At 50.7% G+C, this 17,119-nt stretch overlaps 2 non-coding genes and 2 pseudogenes across 2 annotated transcripts; all 4 read right to left on the reverse strand.

Moving 5' to 3' along the window:
* Nucleotides 1–27: 27 nt before the first annotated feature.
* LOC128623779 (U2 spliceosomal RNA) lies at nt 28–212 on the reverse strand. Its single transcript, XR_008388670.1, has one exon. It is a non-coding gene; the product is annotated as a U2 spliceosomal RNA (small nuclear RNA).
* A 5,385-nt stretch (nt 213–5,597) lies between these two features.
* LOC128623789 (uncharacterized) lies at nt 5,598–5,704 on the reverse strand (annotated as a pseudogene).
* Nucleotides 5,705–5,891: 187 nt separating this feature from the next.
* Nucleotides 5,892–6,005, reverse strand: LOC128623749 (U5 spliceosomal RNA). The gene has a single exon (XR_008388648.1). It is a non-coding gene; the product is annotated as a U5 spliceosomal RNA (small nuclear RNA).
* Nucleotides 6,006–6,483: 478 nt separating this feature from the next.
* On the reverse strand, nt 6,484–6,656 carry LOC128623777 (uncharacterized; annotated as a pseudogene).
* Nucleotides 6,657–17,119: the final 10,463 nt, after the last annotated feature.

The raw sequence follows: 17,119 nt of genomic DNA on the forward strand, positions 1-17,119 counted from the left end.
ACTTCTTTCTTTAATTTGACCCCTTTGAAAAGGTGCACCGTTCCTGGAGGTACTGCATTACCAGGTCGATGCGTGGAGCGGACGGAGCAAGCCCCTCTTCCGGCTCCTCGCTCTAAAAATCCGTTTAATATAAAGTCCTCGGATGGAGGACGTATCAGGTATTAAACTGATAAGAACAGATTTTTTTTATTTTTTTTTATTACAAAACCCATTCACAATTTCACCTTCACATTTCTATATGACATTGTGCTTTCTCATATATATGTCCATAGTCCTTGTGTGCTAATGTCTGTACAGTTCCCAAAAGGGGGGTGAAAAAACCAAACAAACAAAAGTACCCCCTCCATACCGTGCCATGTAACTACAAGACTTGGTAACCGCTAACTAACCAATAACTTTGAACATTTCAATACCTATGAAAACCTGCAGGAAATGAAACAAAGCTTTTTCCACGAAAGAAAAAAACACAATTACTGTTATTTAACAAAGCAATCCCGTCACCTGAAAATACCCTTTCAGAACCTTTCTTATACTAAAGTATACTAATGCTTTATACTTTCTTATACTAATCTTTCCCTACTCCCCCCACCCCCCTCCCTTTCCCTCTTTTCCCTCCAAACCCCCTGCGTAGACTACATTTGGCATGAGGGTCTCCCTTTTCTGTGCCAAAGACCGGAAACGGGGTTGCCAACAGGGTCCGTAAGCATGCTCTACCCCACCCCCGCCCCGGGAGCCCCTGACTGGCTTCTCCCCGCCTCTCCGTACCTTCGCCAAGCTTCCTGTCTGTCCCCCAACCATCTTATTCTGCCTAGGAAGCTGCGAAAAATGGCGCCCGGCTCCATCCTCGGCTTCGTTGCTCGTAAGCACTTTCCCCTCCATCCCCAAACTGCTCTCTTCCCCTCTGAAACAACCTCCCACACAGTCTTACGCTTCTCTGGGTCCAAGACTTCCAAGCCCTCCCCAAACCTTATCAAGTTGCTACTCAAGGGTACATTAGGGCCTTTTCTCCACCACTCCTTAACGAGTCCCCACAACACTTGTGTGCAGGGACACGTCCAGAACACATGCTCTACCGTCTCTTCCTGCCCACACCCTACCGGACATAGGGGGGTCCTAGCACACCCGAAGCAATACAGGCGCTCCCTTACCGGGAGGCGGCCCAAAGCCCCTAACCAGTTCAAGTCCCTTGCCTCCCCCTCCAAGAAAGCTGGCTGGAGGGCCTCCCATCTAATCTCCCGCCCCACGATGGACCGAGTGGAGGGGACCCTCTGGTTTTGCATGAATAGGTCATAGAGGCGCCTGTGATTATGTACCAGGCCGCCTTCTAGGCACCCCGGGTTCTGTTCCAAGACCTGCGCCATACGCTCGTAGTGCCATGGTCTTTCCAGGGTCCATGGGCTTGACCGCGCCAGGGGAGCTAGGCTCCTCAAGGGGAAGCCCAGCCAATATCTGGCAAAGCATGAAGCTAGATGTTTTGGAGGATGGATAACTAGCTCCGCATGGAAAGCTATCAGCATAGCCATCGTCTTCCAGAGGAGATTAAGAACCCCTCTTCCCCCTTTTGCTATTGGCTGGCACATAAGTGCTCTCTGCACTAGCTCTGTCCTCCCTCCCCAGATAAAGTTGAAGACCGCCCTTTCCAAACTGGACCCCCCCGCGAGTGGGCATGGAAACACCTTGGCTGTATGGACCAGCCTGGACAAGATGTCCGTTTTTATGACAAGTGCTCGTCCATTAATTGACAGCCTTCTTGTCTCCCATAGGGCAAGGCGCCACTGTACCTTCTTTAGAACATTGGCCCAATTCCTGGCACCACTGGCGGAATGGAAAAAATTAACACCTAGAATCTTTATCCCCTCTGGGCATACGGAGTAGCCACCCCAAGCACTTGACCTGCCCCGCCAGGATCCACACGGCATTACCCTGGACTTCTCAGAGTTCACCAGAGCTCCAGAGGCATGGCAGTAGGACCTCAGGTGGGACTCTACCCTGTGGAAGTCCTTCTCATCTGTTACAAAGAGAGTCAGGTCATCCGCATAAACCGAGACTAAGGCTCTTCGCCCTCCCCCCCCCCCCCCGGGACATGGCACCCTGCTAGTCTTTGATCTGCTCGCAAGCTAGCCACTAGCGGCTCAATTGCCAGTACGTATAGCAGCGGGGAGAGTGGACACCCTTGCCTCACCCCACCCGCCTGCCTCACCGGCCTCGACAAGAACCCGTTGACGCAAACCCTACTTGCCGCCTCCTCATACAACAGCTTCACCACCCTTATAAACCTTGGCCCAAAGCTTAACTTCTTGAGCACCGCAAAAAGGAAAGCATGGCCAACCCGGTCGAACGCTTTTTCCTGGTCCAGGCTCAGCAAGGCTAAGGGCTGGCTTTGCTCCTTTGCCTTGGTTAGGACATCGCGGATCAGGCATAAGTTTAGGGCACACGTCCGGCCCTGCACGCCGCACGTCTGGTCCGGGTGGATGATGAGACTCATCACTTTCCCCATCCTCAATGTGATGGCCTTTGCTAGGATTTTATAATCCGTCGTTAGGAGCGTAATAGGCCGCCAATTCGCTAAATTTGTCCGATCTCCCTTCTTATACAGCAGGGAAATGCACCCCATCCTCATTGAGGGGGTGAGACGTCCCTGCTCCATCCTCTCCTGATATACCTCCAGCAAATCTGGCCCTATCATGTCCCAAAAGGTAGAGTAAAACTCTACTGGCAGCCCATCTAGCCCTGGCGCTGAACCACGTTTCAGTGAACGCATGGCCTCCTCAATCTCTTGGAGAGACAAGTCTGCTTCCAGGATCGTGCACTCTCTATCCGGAAGCTTAGCAGTAAGGTTTTGTAGCATCTTATCTTGCTCATCCCCTTCCTGGCCCCTCTTGCAAAAAAGTGTCTCATAAAATTCTGCAGCCGCTTCCAACATTGCAGCGGTGGTTTTCACTACCCTGCCCCTATGCAGCAATCCTTCGATGCGAGACCTCTTCTGCCTTGTCCGTACTGCCTGAAAAAAGTACCTGGATGGGCGCTCCCCCTCTACCATCTCCTGAGCCCCTGCCATTATCGAAAAGGCTTTGGCCTGTCTCTCAAAAAAACCCCGAATCTGGGCCTTGGCCTCCTCATACCGATTCCATGCCACAGACTTCCCCGACGCCAGTTTTGAGCTCAGGTTCTGCAGCTCCTCTGAGGCTGCCTGGATCTCTTCCCGCTCCCCCCTGACTTTCTCCTTCGCCCATTCCCTACAGAACACCGCAATGCCTGCCTTCACCCCTTCCCACCAATCCCCCCAAGTGGACCACCCTACCCTCATGGCCCGCCATCCTTTAAACACCGCACGGAAAACCTCGCAAAAGGTCTTATCCTGCAGTAGACTTGTATTAAGCCGCCAGAAATTCCGGCCTCTGCTATGCTCACTTAGGGCCACCTTGACCCCAACAATGTTGTGGTCAGAGGCCCATGTGGGAAGATTTACACACTCCCACACCTTCTGCCCTCTGGGAACGAACAGGTAGTCGAGCCTAGACCGATGTCCTCGGGAATTGCTCCACGTGAAACTCGGCTCACTCGTTCCTGCCACCTTATTGGCATCCACCAGGTGGAAAGCATTGCAGAGGGTCCGCAACTCCAGACTCCCCTCTGTTGCCACGGCTCCATCTAGGGAGATATTAAAGTCCCCACCCAGGAGCACCAGTCTGTTGGTAAAGCAGACATGCTCCAGGGCCCTGAAGAACTCCCCCCGCGTCCCACCCGCACAAGGTGCATAGACATTTATAAGTCTGAGGGCGACCCCCCGCCACCTACAGTCGACACACAGGGCCCTCCCCGGTACTACGTTTACCGATGCCTCTATTATCGTGTCCCACCCTTTAAACAAAATTCCCACCCCATCTTCTTTCACATTACCCACACCCCACACCGAAAGTCCATTTCCCCAATCTTTTCTAAATGCAGTTACATCTTCTCTATCTTTCAGGTGACATTCTTGCAAAAACATATCAAAAGCCACATACTTAAGGGACAAAAACAAACCTCTCCTCTTTGTGGGGTTCCTCAGTCCCCTCACATATAGAGTGCAGATCTTCATGCTCTGCGATGGTCTGTATCTCTTCCATAACACAACCAGGCCTGGAAAAGAAAACCGGCCTTACATTCCGTCCCTTGCAGGGGGGGTCCCCCTCCCTCTGCCTGTCCCCCTCATCCCTGTAGTCATTTTGTACCTCTCCTCCTCCCATCCTGGGAAAGGAAGAGCAGATGGCGGAGAGTCTGCTTCCATTGGGGGTTGCTCCTGCTCCTCCTTTTCCGTCGGCAGCTCGGGATCCCCCATACCCTCTCCGTTGTTGTTAGGCCGTGTCTCTTGGAAGCGGAATCTCCTTTCCGGCTCGGCATCTCTGTCTTCACTGGGAAAAGGTCGCTTCGCTGCTCCTTTTGACCCATCTAGGGAGTCTGCTGTTCCATCTACAGTGCAATTTGCCCAGTCTATCTGCTCATCAGAGTCCCCCCAACTCCCACTCTCTGCCTGTGACCAGTCTTTCAGGGCCACTCCATGGCAGACCTTCTGGGCCCACTCTCCGACTGCCGCCGGGGGGCTCCCCCCCCCCGTCCATTTTCTGACCATCCCCTTCTTTTCCGTCATCCCACTCTTTTGCTCTCCGCTTTTGCTTTCTTTTCTCCTGTCCCTTCTCCTGGTCCGAGTTCTGTCCCAGGTGGCTCTCCACCCTTTCCGCCTGGCTTTCTCCACATGGTTCTGTGGATCCTACTTGGAAGCTTGGAAAACTTTGTCCGCCCTCTTTCTCTACCTCCAGTAGCTCTGCGTGCTCTCCTGCTTCTGGAGAGAGCTTCCTTGTTTCCACGCCAGGGCCTTTCCCACCTCTACCCTGCACGTCATCCTGGGAGAAGAGGTCTGCAAAGGTTTTCCTCCTTAAAGCACAGCCCCTGTAGAGGTGGTCTTCTCCTCCACAAAGGCTGCACTTCTTGGGGGCCCTGCATTCCGTTGACTCATGCTCCTGAGAGCCACAGAAGCGACACTTGCTGTTATTACAAACAGATTTTGTATGCCCAGCTGTTACACATTTTCAGCAGGTTACTGGCTGCCCAGGATAAAAGAGGAAGCCTCTATGAGGCCCGATAGCAAAAGACCCTGGAGGCTGTACAACTCCACCAGGAGCTGTTGGCTCTGGACGGAAACGCACCAGGTATTTCCTCCTTCCGGTCCAGATCCCAAAGGCATTACAGATTTTCTGACCCCCCTCCACCTTTAAACAATATCTCTGCAGAAAATGTCTGATATCACTCTCCTCCACAAAGGGGTTGTACATATGCACTGTCACTGGTACGTCCTCCCAGATATAAAGGGCTCTTACTTTTAGGCCTTGTAGGGCAGGGTGCAGCAAATTCCTTTCCCAGGTTGCAATAAAATCCAGACAGGACGTCATTTCCCCAAAGGTTATATCCATGAAACCAGCATGCGCAAAGTCCTGCAAGCACAGAACCGATGTGGTCTGCTGCTTCATCACTCCTTGCAATACCTCCTTCACCAGATGCTCCACCTTGAATCTTGCCCTTTCTGCTTGACTTGCATCTTTCTGAAGCTCCACCCTCACAGAATTTCTCAGCCGCGCCACTCGGACCGGCCCACTCGCGTCAACTTCCGGCATCTTGATAAGAACAGATACTACACTTGATCTTAGCCAAAAGGCCGAGAAGCGATAACCTGTTATGGCCTCTGGCCTAACGAGCACCAGCTGGCAGAGCCTCCACTCCTGGACGACATGCGTGACCATGTGCTTGAAGACCTTGCGCAGAGAGGATCGAGCAACTAGGCACCACGCCCAACCGACCTTGCATCCCAAAGCCAAACTCCTTCCCTCTCTTACGTTGAACTGTAAAACAAATACAGCTTTGCCACAGCAAAGCTCACAAAAATAAGCTGAACTTGTCAACGGTCCCCTCCACGGAAATCTTTAGTAAAAGGCGAAAGATTTATGCGCGAATGAAGAGAAACCCGAGCTATACAGGAAGTCGGTCCAGGCCTCCGAAACTCCATCGCAGGCCTAGAAATCCGGTCTAGGGTAGGTTGGCTTGCGCCGGCCCCTTACACCTGCACAGCCTTGATAGCTACAGATGTAGGATTGGTCTAGAGCTGGATGTGGGCTGTGGTTTGTATTAAAACCTAATAGGTCCCCTCCCTTTTCCCATTAAGTACATCTGAAACCTTTACGACTGACACCTGTTCCATTTTGTACAATTAAATATACAAATTTTTTTTTTTTTTTTTTTTTTTTTTCCCTACTTTTTTCCCCCCTCCTTCTTCTAACCCTACTTTGTATTAAAAACCTATTAGGTCCCCTCCCTTCGCCCATTAAGTACATCTGAAACAGTCACGATTGACCCCTGTTCCATTTTGTCCAATCGTTTAACATGATTATTTATTTATTTATTTATTTATTTCCTTCCTTCCTTCCTTCCTTCTTTCATTTGACCCCTTTGAAAAGGTGCACCGTTCCTGGAGGTACTGCAATACCAGGTCGATGCGTGGAGCGGACGGAGCAAGCCCCTCTTCCGGCTCCTCGCTCTAAAAATCCGTTTAATATAAAGTCCTCGGATGGAGGACGTATCAGGTATTAAACTGATAAGAACAGATTTTTTCGAAAAAATTTTATTGTCACTTTTTTCTTTTTTTTTCATATTCACAGTGTACACAGTTTTTTTTTTTCCTTTTCAGTTTACAGAAATTTTCCATTAATAAATAAATAAACTTAGATAAAACAATTTCTTATTTTAAAAACTGTTTAAAGGAAAAATAAATAGATACATGAATTGTGTGTAAAAAAAACTATGAATAAAAGTGTCCATAAAATCATTCCGGTTTTAAATATAGATAAATAAATCAAATGATTAATAAAAGGCAAATACATGTCTAAATATAAAACAAACAATTAAAAAACCACTCAAATGTCCTCTCTTTTTCAGGATCGGGTGTGAGTCCTTACCAAGGGTGCCCATCCCACTGCTCTCCAGCCACGGCCAAGGCCCGTCACTTCCAGTGCCCAGCGGAGATCCTCTACCCTCCGGCTCGCTGCTCCCGTAGCCTTTGCAGGTGAGGGCGCATCTACGAGCGGCCAAGGTCGGTGGCGGCCGGGGCCTTTCTCGTGCGACCCCGGCCCCCTCCTCCGAATGTCGACGCGCGGTACCCCTGCAGCGTGGACTTCGCCATTTGCTCGCTCGCGTGGAGGGGCACCGTCACGCGTTTCCCCACCAGCAGGTTTCTGGTGGTCCAGATGGCATCCTTCACAGCGTTGAGGGTGAGCCAGAGCATGGTGAACTTCTGTACTGTTAGGCCCTTCGAGCCTGGCCCCACCCCGAGGATGGTGAGCTTGTAGTCCATCTGGACCCCACTTGCTGACAGGCACGGGAAATACAGGGGGCCGGTCATGGTCCACTGGTCCCGCGCAGCGCCGCACTCCCATAACAGGTGTCGCACGGTCTCCGGCGCGTTGCATCCGGGTCGTGGGCAGATGGGGTTGGAGCCCATGCCCCGGGAGTGTATGACCGCCCTGACCGGGAGAATCTCATGGGCCACCATCCATGACAGGTCCTTGTGCCTGTTCTGAAGAGCAGGGTGGGCGGCGTTCCTCCAAACTTGTTTGGCTTCACTTAGAGTGAGGCCGGGGACTGGACTCACAGGTTCCCGATCCTACACAAGAGAGAGAAGTGACTTGTGGTTAGTTAAAACGGAGACATCTTCTCTTTCTAAACCATTTTTCTTTAAAAACTTCTTAATAAAATCGTGTTCTTTGCTGAGGTTAAAAGACACCGGTGTTTTAAGATCTACTGGAACAATCTTTAGGCTTCGCAGGTAGGACCCCATCCAGAAACGGGTCATGGCCGCTGTCTTGCTTTCTCTGGATGGGGTCACGGCGTATCCGATGTGGAGGGCGGTGAAACGGCTGCCTAAAAACAGGTGGGGGTCCGGGAGGCCTTTCCCGCCGTTTTCCGGTCTCTTCTTCACGACCTCCCTCTTCACTCTCTCCCACTTGGACCCCCAGACGAAGTAAAACACCGCCCTCTCTAGGTCTAAAAGAAAGTTCCTTGGGGGACTAAAAACAGAACACACGAGTAACATCAAAGGTAGAATGACAGCTTTAAAAATTAAAATTTTACCTTCGAAAGTCAGCTGTCTCAGTCCCCAAAAGCCCAGTCTTTGCCTGACTTTCCCTAACAAGTCGGCCCAGTTTGCCCGTCCTCCACCCTCTTTGTCAAATTTGACTCCTAAAATCCGTAAGTCGGTTTTAAAAACCAATTCCAGTCCGCCTGTGTCCACGTTACCCCACGGCCCAAATAGCTGGGCTTCGGACTTGCTCCAGTTGAGCTTGGCGCCCGCGGCCCGACCGTACCAGTCAGTCAGGTCCATTGCTCTTCACATGGATAAAACGTCTGTGGCTAAAAGGGTTACGTCGTCCATATATAAAACGCATGTTGCGGTCAGTCCACCCGTCCCAGGCACTTCGAGTCCTTTGATCCATTTATCCCTTCTCAAGATCTGTGCCAGTGGCTCAATGCAAGCCACGTACAGGAGGGGAGATAAAGGACACCCCTGACGGACGCCACTGCGGATATTCACCGCTTTGGACACGTGCCCGTTAACCAACATTCTACTGACTATGCCCTTGTACAGCAATCCCACCCAGACTATGAACTATCCGGGAACCCCATTTTCTCCAATACCTGAAGCAGGAACTGGTGTGAGACTCGGTCAAATGCTTTTTCGAAGTCTAGGTTCAGGACTGCTAATCGGACGTTTCTGTCTCTCGCGTAACAGATGACGTCTCTGATCAGTACCAGGCTGTCGGTGATCTTCCTCCCTGGCACAGCACATGCTTGATCCGGGTGGATCACGTCCTCTAAGACGGTCGACATACGTGCGGATAAAATCTTGCTAAAAAGTTTACAGTCAAAGTTTAAAAGCGTGATAGGTCTCCAGTTCCTAAGGTCTGGAGCAGTTACCATACTGCTCATGACCCTCACAATCTCAACCATCAATGTGAGAAGTGTGAGGTCCACCCTGAGAGCACAGAGTGTATTATCCCTTTTAAAATCTTTTAAGTCAGATGTGATTTTATTACAAGAATGTGCCCTGCCCTTTTTATCTAGTTACAGGAAATGGGAAGACGTGTGGACCCCAGGACCCTCCGTGTGGAGTGGCTCCAATTTTAATAAATGTGATGGTGTCGCTATCTTAATAAATAACCCCAATATCATGGTGAAGGGCAGCACAGTGGTGAGAGACGGACGGGCACTCTTAGTCAATCTGACCTTTTTAGACAGGGATTTTACTATCCTTAATGTGTATGGTTTTACGGAAAAAGATGAAAGGTATAAACTTTTAGAAGACCTGCAGTCCCACATGCTAGGGAGGGTTCCTTTAATTGTAGCAGGGGATTTTAATTGTATTTTAACAGCAAAAGATAGGAAAAGGGTAGCGGGGGAGTGCACGGTAGATAAAACATCGGTTTTACTACAGGGTTTAGTCAAAGATTTTAAACTAGTCGACTGTTTCAAAGCTTTGCATCAAAGAGAGGAGGGCTTCACCTGGTTCAGTGGTGATGGCACCAGAGCCTCTCGGATCGACTATGTTTTTACACGGGACTGCCCGCCGACCGATGCTACACTGACCCCTCTCTTCTTTTCTGACCACATGATGTTGTCCTGCACCCTTTCACTGTCCACTGGTGTGACGGTAGGAGGAGGGCTGTGGAGGCTGAACTGCTCTGTTTTAGAAGACAAAGAAGTAGTTAGAGAGTATAGGGAGCAGTTCAGCCAATGGCAGACCCTCCAGGACTTTTATGAGTCACGAGCACAGTGGTGGGAGATGGTAAAAGAACGGACAAAGAGATTTTTTAAGAGGGTAGGGAAAGAAAAGAAAAACAGGGAAAAAAGATGCATGATGGGACTGCAAAAAAGACTGCAGAGATATTTTAACCTTTTTAACTGTGGGACTGATTTTACTGATGAGATTAAAGAAGTAAAAGCTGAAATGCGTGTTTTATCAGATATACAAAGCAGGGGGGTCATTTTAAGAAGCAGAGAGAGGGAGATTGAGGAAGGTGAAAAATGTACATGGTATTTTTTTAAAAAGATTGTTTCAAGGGGAGGTACAATTACCTCAATAAAAGATGGAGGGAGGGATCTAAAAACAACAGACGAGATTTTAGGTGGGGTGGAAGAATTTTATAGCAATCTGTACAGTGAAAAATACGTACATAAAGATACCTTGGAGGAAGTTTTAGCCTTTTTAGACAACAAGGTCAATAGTGAAGCCGGGCTTTTATCCCAGGATTTTACGGTTTTAGAAATACAAAATTCTTTAAAAGGTTTTAAAAGGGGGAAGTCCCCAGGAATGGATGGACTCCCTCTAGAATTTTATCTGACTTTCTGGGACATTTTAGCACATGACTTGCTCACTGTTTTTAATGAATTTGAGACCTTGGACAGACTCCCAGACAGCTTTAGAACAGGGATAGTGTCACTTCTACACAAGAAAGGTGACAAGACAGACCTTAGGAACTGGAGACCTATCACGCTTTTAAACTTTGACTGTAAACTGTTTAGCAAGATTTTATCTGCACATATGTCGACCGTTTTAGAGGACGTGATCCACCCGGACCAAGCGTGTGCTGTGCCAGGGAGGAAGATCACCGACAGCCTGGTGCTGATCAGAGACGTCATCTGTTACGCGAGAGACAGAAACATCCGACAAGCAGTCCTGAACCTAGACTTCGAAAAAGCATTTGACCGAGTCTCGCACCAGTTCCTGCTTCAGGTATTGGAGAAAATGGGGTTCCCGGATAGGTTCATAGTCTGGGTGGGATTGCTGTACAAGGGCATAGTCAGCAAAATGTTGGTTAACGGGCACGTGTCCAAAGTGGTGAATATCCGCAGTGGCGTCCGTCAGGGGTGTCCTTTATCTCCCCTCCTGTACGTGGCTTGCATTGAACCACTGGCACAGATCTTGAGAAGGGATAAATGGATCAAAGGACTCGAAGTGCCTGGGACGGGTGGACTGACCGCGACGTGCGTTTTATATATGGACGACGTAACCCTTTTAGCCACCGATGTTTTATCCACGCGAAGAGCAATGGACCTGACTGACTGGTACGGTCGGGCCTCGGGCGCCAAGCTCAACAGAAGCAAGTCCGAGGCCCAGCTCTTCGGGCCGTGGGGTAACGTGGACACAGGTGGACTAGAATTGGTTTTTAAAACCGACTTACGGATTTTAGGTGTCAAATTTGACAAAGAGGGTGGAGGACGGGCAAACTGGGCCGACTTGTTAGGGAAAGTCAGACAAAAACTGGGCTTTTGGGGACTGAGACAGCTGACCTTTGAAGGTAAAGTTTTAATTTTTAAAGCAGTGATCTTACCTTTAATGTTACTCGTGTGTTCTGTTTTTAGTCCCCCAAGAAACTTTCTTTTAGAGCTGGACAGGGCGGTGTTTTACTTCGTCTGGGGGTCCAAGTGGGAGAGAGTGAAGAGGGAGGTCATGAAGAAGAGACCGGAGAACGGAGGGAAAGGCCTGCCGGACCCCCACCTCTTTTTAGGCAGCCGTTTCACTGCCCTCCACATCGGGTACGCCGTGGCCCCGTCCAGAGAAAGCAAGACAGCGGCCATGACCCGTTTCTGGATGGGGTCCTACCTGCGAAGTCTAAAGATTTTACCAGTTGACCTTAAAACGCCTGTGTCTTTTAATCTCAGCAAAGAATACGATTTCATTAAGAAGTTTTTAAAGAAAAATCTTTTAGAACGAGAGAATGTTTCCATTTTAACTAACCACAAGTCTCTTCTCTCTCTCGTTCAGGATCGGGAACCTGTGAGTCCAGTCCCAGGCCTCACTCTAAGTGAGGCCAAACAAGTTTGGAGGAACGCCGCCCACCCTGCTCTTCAGAACAGGCACAAGGACCTGTCATGGATGGTGGCCCATGAGATTCTCCCGGTCAGGGCGGTCATACACTCCCGGGGCATGGGCTCCAACCCCATCTGCCCACGACCCGGATGCAACGCGCCGGAGACCGTGCGACACCTCTTATGGGAGTGCGGCGCTGCGCGGGACCAGTGGACCACGACCGGCCCCCTGTATTTCCCGTGCCTGTCAGCAGGTGGGGTCCAGATGGACTACAAGCTCGCCATCCTCGCGGTGGGCCCAGGCTCGAAGGGCCTAACGGCGCAGAGGTTCACCACGCTCTGGCTCACCCTCAACGCCATGAAGGATGCCATCTGGACCACCAGAAACCTGCTGGTGGGGAAACGCGTGACTGTGCCCCTCCACGCGAGCGAGCAGATGGCGAAGTCCACGCTGCAGGGGTACCGCGCGGCGACATTCGGAGGAGGGGGCCGGGGTTGCACGAGAAAGGTCCCGGCCGCCACCGACCCTGGCCGCTCGTAGATGCGCCCTCACCTGCAAAGGCTACGGGAGCAGCGAGCCAGAGGGTAGAGGATCTCCTCTGGGCACTGGAAGTGACGGGCCTTGGCTGTGGCTGGAGAGCAGTGTGATGGGCGCCCTTGGTAAGGACTCACCCCCGATCTTGGAAAAGAGAGGACACGTGAGTGGTTTTTTATTTTGGGTGTTTTATATAAAGATATGTATTTGCTTTATTATTAATCAATTGATTTATTTAACTGTATTTAAAAACGAAACGATTTTATGGACACTTTTATTCATAGTTTTTTACACACACAATTTATGTATTTATTTATTTTTCCTTTAAACAGTTTTTAAAATAAGAAATTGTTTTATCTAAGTTTAGTTATTTATTTATTAATGAAAGAATGTCTGTAAACTGAAAAGGAAAAAAAAAAACTGTGTACACTGTGAATATGAAAAAAAGAAAAAAGTGACAATAAAATTTTTTCGAAAGAAAATCTGTTCTTATCAAGATGCCGGAAGTTGACGCGAGTGGGCCGGTCCGAGTGGCGCGGCTGAGAAATTCTGTGAGGGTGGAGCTTCAGAAAGATGCAAGTCAAGCAGAAAGGGCAAGATTCAAGGTGGAGCATCTGGTGAAGGAGGTATTGCAAGGAGTGATGAAGCAGCAGACCACATCGGTTCTGTGCTTGCAGGACTTTGCGCATGCTGGTTTCATGGATATAACCTTTGGGGAAATGACGTCCTGTCTGGATTTTATTGCAACCTGGGAAAGGAATTTGCTGCACCCTGCCCTACAAGGCCTAAAAGTAAGAGCCCTTTATATCTGGGAGGACGTACCAGTGACAGTGCACATGTACAACCCCTTTGTGGAGGAGAGCGATATCAGACATTTTCTGCAGAGATATTGTTTAAAGGTGGAGGGGGGTCAGAAAATCTGTAATGCCTTTGGGATCTGGACCGGAAGGAGGAAATACCTGGTGCGTTTCCGTCCAGAGCCAACAGCTCCTGGTGGAGTTGTACAGCCTCCAGGGTCTTTTGCTATCGGGCCTCATAGAGGCTTCCTCTTTTATCCTGGGCAGCCAGTAACCTGCCGAAAATGTGGAACAGCTGGGCATACAAAATCTGTTTGTAATAACAGCAAGTGTCGCTTCTGTGGCTCTCAGGAGCATGAGTCAACGGAATGCAGGGCCCCCAAGAAGTGCAGCCTTTGTGGAGGAGAAGACCACCTCTACAGGGGCTGTGCTTTAAGGAGGAAAACCTTTGCAGACCTCTTCTCCCAGGATGACGTGCAGGGTAGAGGTGGGAAAGGCCCTGGCGTGGAAACAAGGAAGCTCTCTCCAGAAGCAGGAGAGCACGCAGAGCTACTGGAGGTAGAGAAAGAGGGCGGACAAAGTTTTCCAAGCTTCCAAGTAGGATCCACAGAACCATGTGGAGAAAGCCAGGCGGAAAGGGTGGAGAGTCACCTGGGACAGAACTCGGACCAGGAGAAGGGACAGGAGAAAAGAAAGCAAAAGCGGAGAGCAAAAGAGTGGGATGACGGAAAAGAAGGGGATGGTCAGAAAATGGACAGGGGGGGGGGAGCCCCCCGGCGGCAGTCGGAGAGTGGGCCCAGAAGGTCTGCCATGGAGTGGCCCTGAAAGACTGGTCACAGGCAGAGAGTGGGAGTTGGGGGGACTCTGATGAGCAGATAGACTGGGCAAATTGCACTGTAGATGGAACAGCAGACTCCCTAGATGGGTCAAAAGGAGCAGCGAAGCGACCTTTTCCCAGTGAAGACAGAGATGCCGAGCCGGAAAGGAGATTCCGCTTCCAAGAGACACAGCCTAACAACAACGGAGAGGGTATGGGGGATCCCGAGCTGCCGACGGAAAAGGAGGAGCAGGAGCAACCCCCAATGGAAGCAGACTCTCCGCCATCTGCTCTTCCTTTCCCAGGATGGGAGGAGGAGAGGTACAAAATGACTACAGGGATGAGGGGGACAGGCAGAGGGAGGGGGACCCCCCCTGCAAGGGACGGAATGTAAGGCCGGTTTTCTTTTCCAGGCCTGGTTGTGTTATGGAAGAGATACAGACCATCGCAGAGCATGAAGATCTGCACTCTAAATGTGAGGGGACTGAGGAACCCCACAAAGAGGAGAGGTTTGTTTTTGTCCCTTAAGTATGTGGCTTTTGATATGTTTTTGCAAGAATGTCACCTGAAAGATAGAGAAGATGTAACTGCATTTAGAAAAGATTGGGGAAATGGACTTTCGGTGTGGGGTGTGGGTAATGTGAAAGAAGATGGGGTGGGAATTTTGTTTAAAGGGTGGGACACGATAATAGAGGCATCAGTAAACGTAGTACCGGGGAGGGCCCTGTGTGTCGACTGTAGGTGGCGGGGGGTCGCCCTCAGACTTATAAATGTCTATGCACCTTGTGCGGGTGGGACGCGGGGGGAGTTCTTCAGGGCCCTGGAGCATGTCTGCTTTACCAACAGACTGGTGCTCCTGGGTGGGGACTTTAATATCTCCCTAGATGGAGCCGTGGCAACAGAGGGGAGTCTGGAGTTGCGGACCCTCTGCAATGCTTTCCACCTGGTGGATGCCAATAAGGTGGCAGGAACGAGTGAGCCGAGTTTCACGTGGAGCAATTCCCGAGGACATCGGTCTAGGCTCGACTACCTGTTCGTTCCCAGAGGGCAGAAGGTGTGGGAGTGTGTAAATCTTCCCACATGGGCCTCTGACCACAACATTGTTGGGGTCAAGGTGGCCCTAAGTGAGCATAGCAGAGGCCGGAATTTCTGGCGGCTTAATACAAGTCTACTGCAGGATAAGACCTTTTGCGAGGTTTTCCGTGCGGTGTTTAAAGGATGGCCGGCCATGAGGGTAGGGTGGTCCACTTGGGGGGATTGGTGGGAAGGGGTGAAGGCAGGCATTGCGGTGTTCTGTAGGGAATGGGCGAAGGAGAAAGTCAGGGGGGAGCGGGAAGAGATCCAGGCAGCCTCAGAGGAGCTGCAGAACCTGAGCTCAAAACTGGCGTCGGGGAAGTCTGTGGCATGGAATCGGTATGAGGAGGCCAAGGCCCATATTCGGGGTTTTTTTGAGAGACAGGCCAAAGCCTTTTCGATAATGGCAGGGGCTCAGGAGATAGTAGAGGGGGAGCGCCCATCCAGGTACTTTTTTCAGGCAGTACGGACAAGGCAGAAGAGGTCTCGCATCGAAGGATTGCTGCATAGGGGCAGGGTAGTGAAAACCACCGCTGCAATGTTGGAAGCGGCTGCAGAATTTTATGAGACACTTTTTTGCAAGAGGGGCCAGGAAGGGGATGAGCAAGATAAGATGCTACAAAACCTTACTGCTAAGCTTCCGGATAGAGAGTGCACGATCCTGGAAGCAGACTTGTCTCTCCAAGAGATTGAGGAGGCCATGCGTTCACTGAAACGTGGTTCAGCGCCAGGGCTAGATGGGCTGCCAGTAGAGTTTTACTCTACCTTTTGGGACATGATAGGGCCAGATTTGCTGGAGGTATATCAGGAGAGGATGGAGCAGGGACGTCTCACCCCCTCAATGAGGATGGGGTGCATTTCCCTGCTGTATAAGAAGGGAGATCGGACAAATTTAGCGAATTGGCGGCCTATTACGCTCCTAACGACGGATTATAAAATCCTAGCAAAGGCCATCACATTGAGGATGGGGAAAGTGATGAGTCTCATCATCCACCCGGACCAGACGTGCGGCGTGCAGGGCCGGACGTGTGCCCTAAACTTATGCCTGATCCGCGATGTCCTAACCAAGGCAAAGGAGCAAAGCCAGCCCTTAGCCTTGCTGAGCCTGGACCAGGAAAAAGCGTTTGACCGGGTTGGCCATGCTTTCCTTTTTGCGGTGCTCAAGAAGTTAAGCTTTGGGCCAAGGTTTATAAGGGTGGTGAAGCTGTTGTATGAGGAGGCGGCAAGTAGGGTTTGCGTCAACGGGTTCTTGTCGAGGCCGGTGAGGCAGGCGGGTGGGGTGAGGCAAGGGTGTCCACTCTCCCCGCTGCTATATGTACTGGCAATTGAGCCGCTAGTGACTAGCTTGCGAGCAGATCAAAGACTAGCAGGGTGCCATGTCCCATGATCCTGGCGGGGCAGGTCAAGTGCTTGGGGTGGCTACTCCGTATGCCCAGAGGGGATAAAGATTCTAGGTGTTAATTTTTTCCATTCCGCCAGTGGTGCCAGGAATTGGGCCAACGTGCTAAAGAAGGTACAGCGGCGCCTTGCCCTATGGGAGACAAGAAGGCTGTCAATTAATGGACGAGCACTTGTCATAAAAACGGACATCTTGTCCAGGCTGGTCCATACAGCCAAGGTGTTTCCATGCCCACTCGCGGGGGGGGTCCAGTTTGGAAAGGGCGGTCTTCAACTTTATCTGGGGAGGGAGGACAGAGCTAGTGCAGAGAGCACTTATGTGCCAGCCAATAGCAAAAGGGGGAAGAGGGGTTCCTAATCTCCTCTGGAAGACGATGGCTATGCTGATAGCTTTCCATGCGGAGCTAGTTATCCATCCTCCAAAACATCTAGCTTCATGCTTTGCCAGATATTGGCTGGGCTTCCCCTTGAGGAGCCTAGCTCCCCTGGTGCGGTCAAGCCCATGGACCCTGGAAAGACCATGGCACTACGAGCGTATGGCGCAGGTCTTGGAACAGAACCCGGGGTGCCTAGAAGGCGGCCTGGTACATAATCACAGGCGCCTCT

The sequence above is a fragment of the Ictalurus furcatus genome, chromosome 19, assembly GCF_023375685.1.
Source record: "Ictalurus furcatus strain D&B chromosome 19, Billie_1.0, whole genome shotgun sequence".
Lineage (NCBI taxonomy): Eukaryota > Metazoa > Chordata > Actinopteri > Siluriformes > Ictaluridae > Ictalurus > Ictalurus furcatus.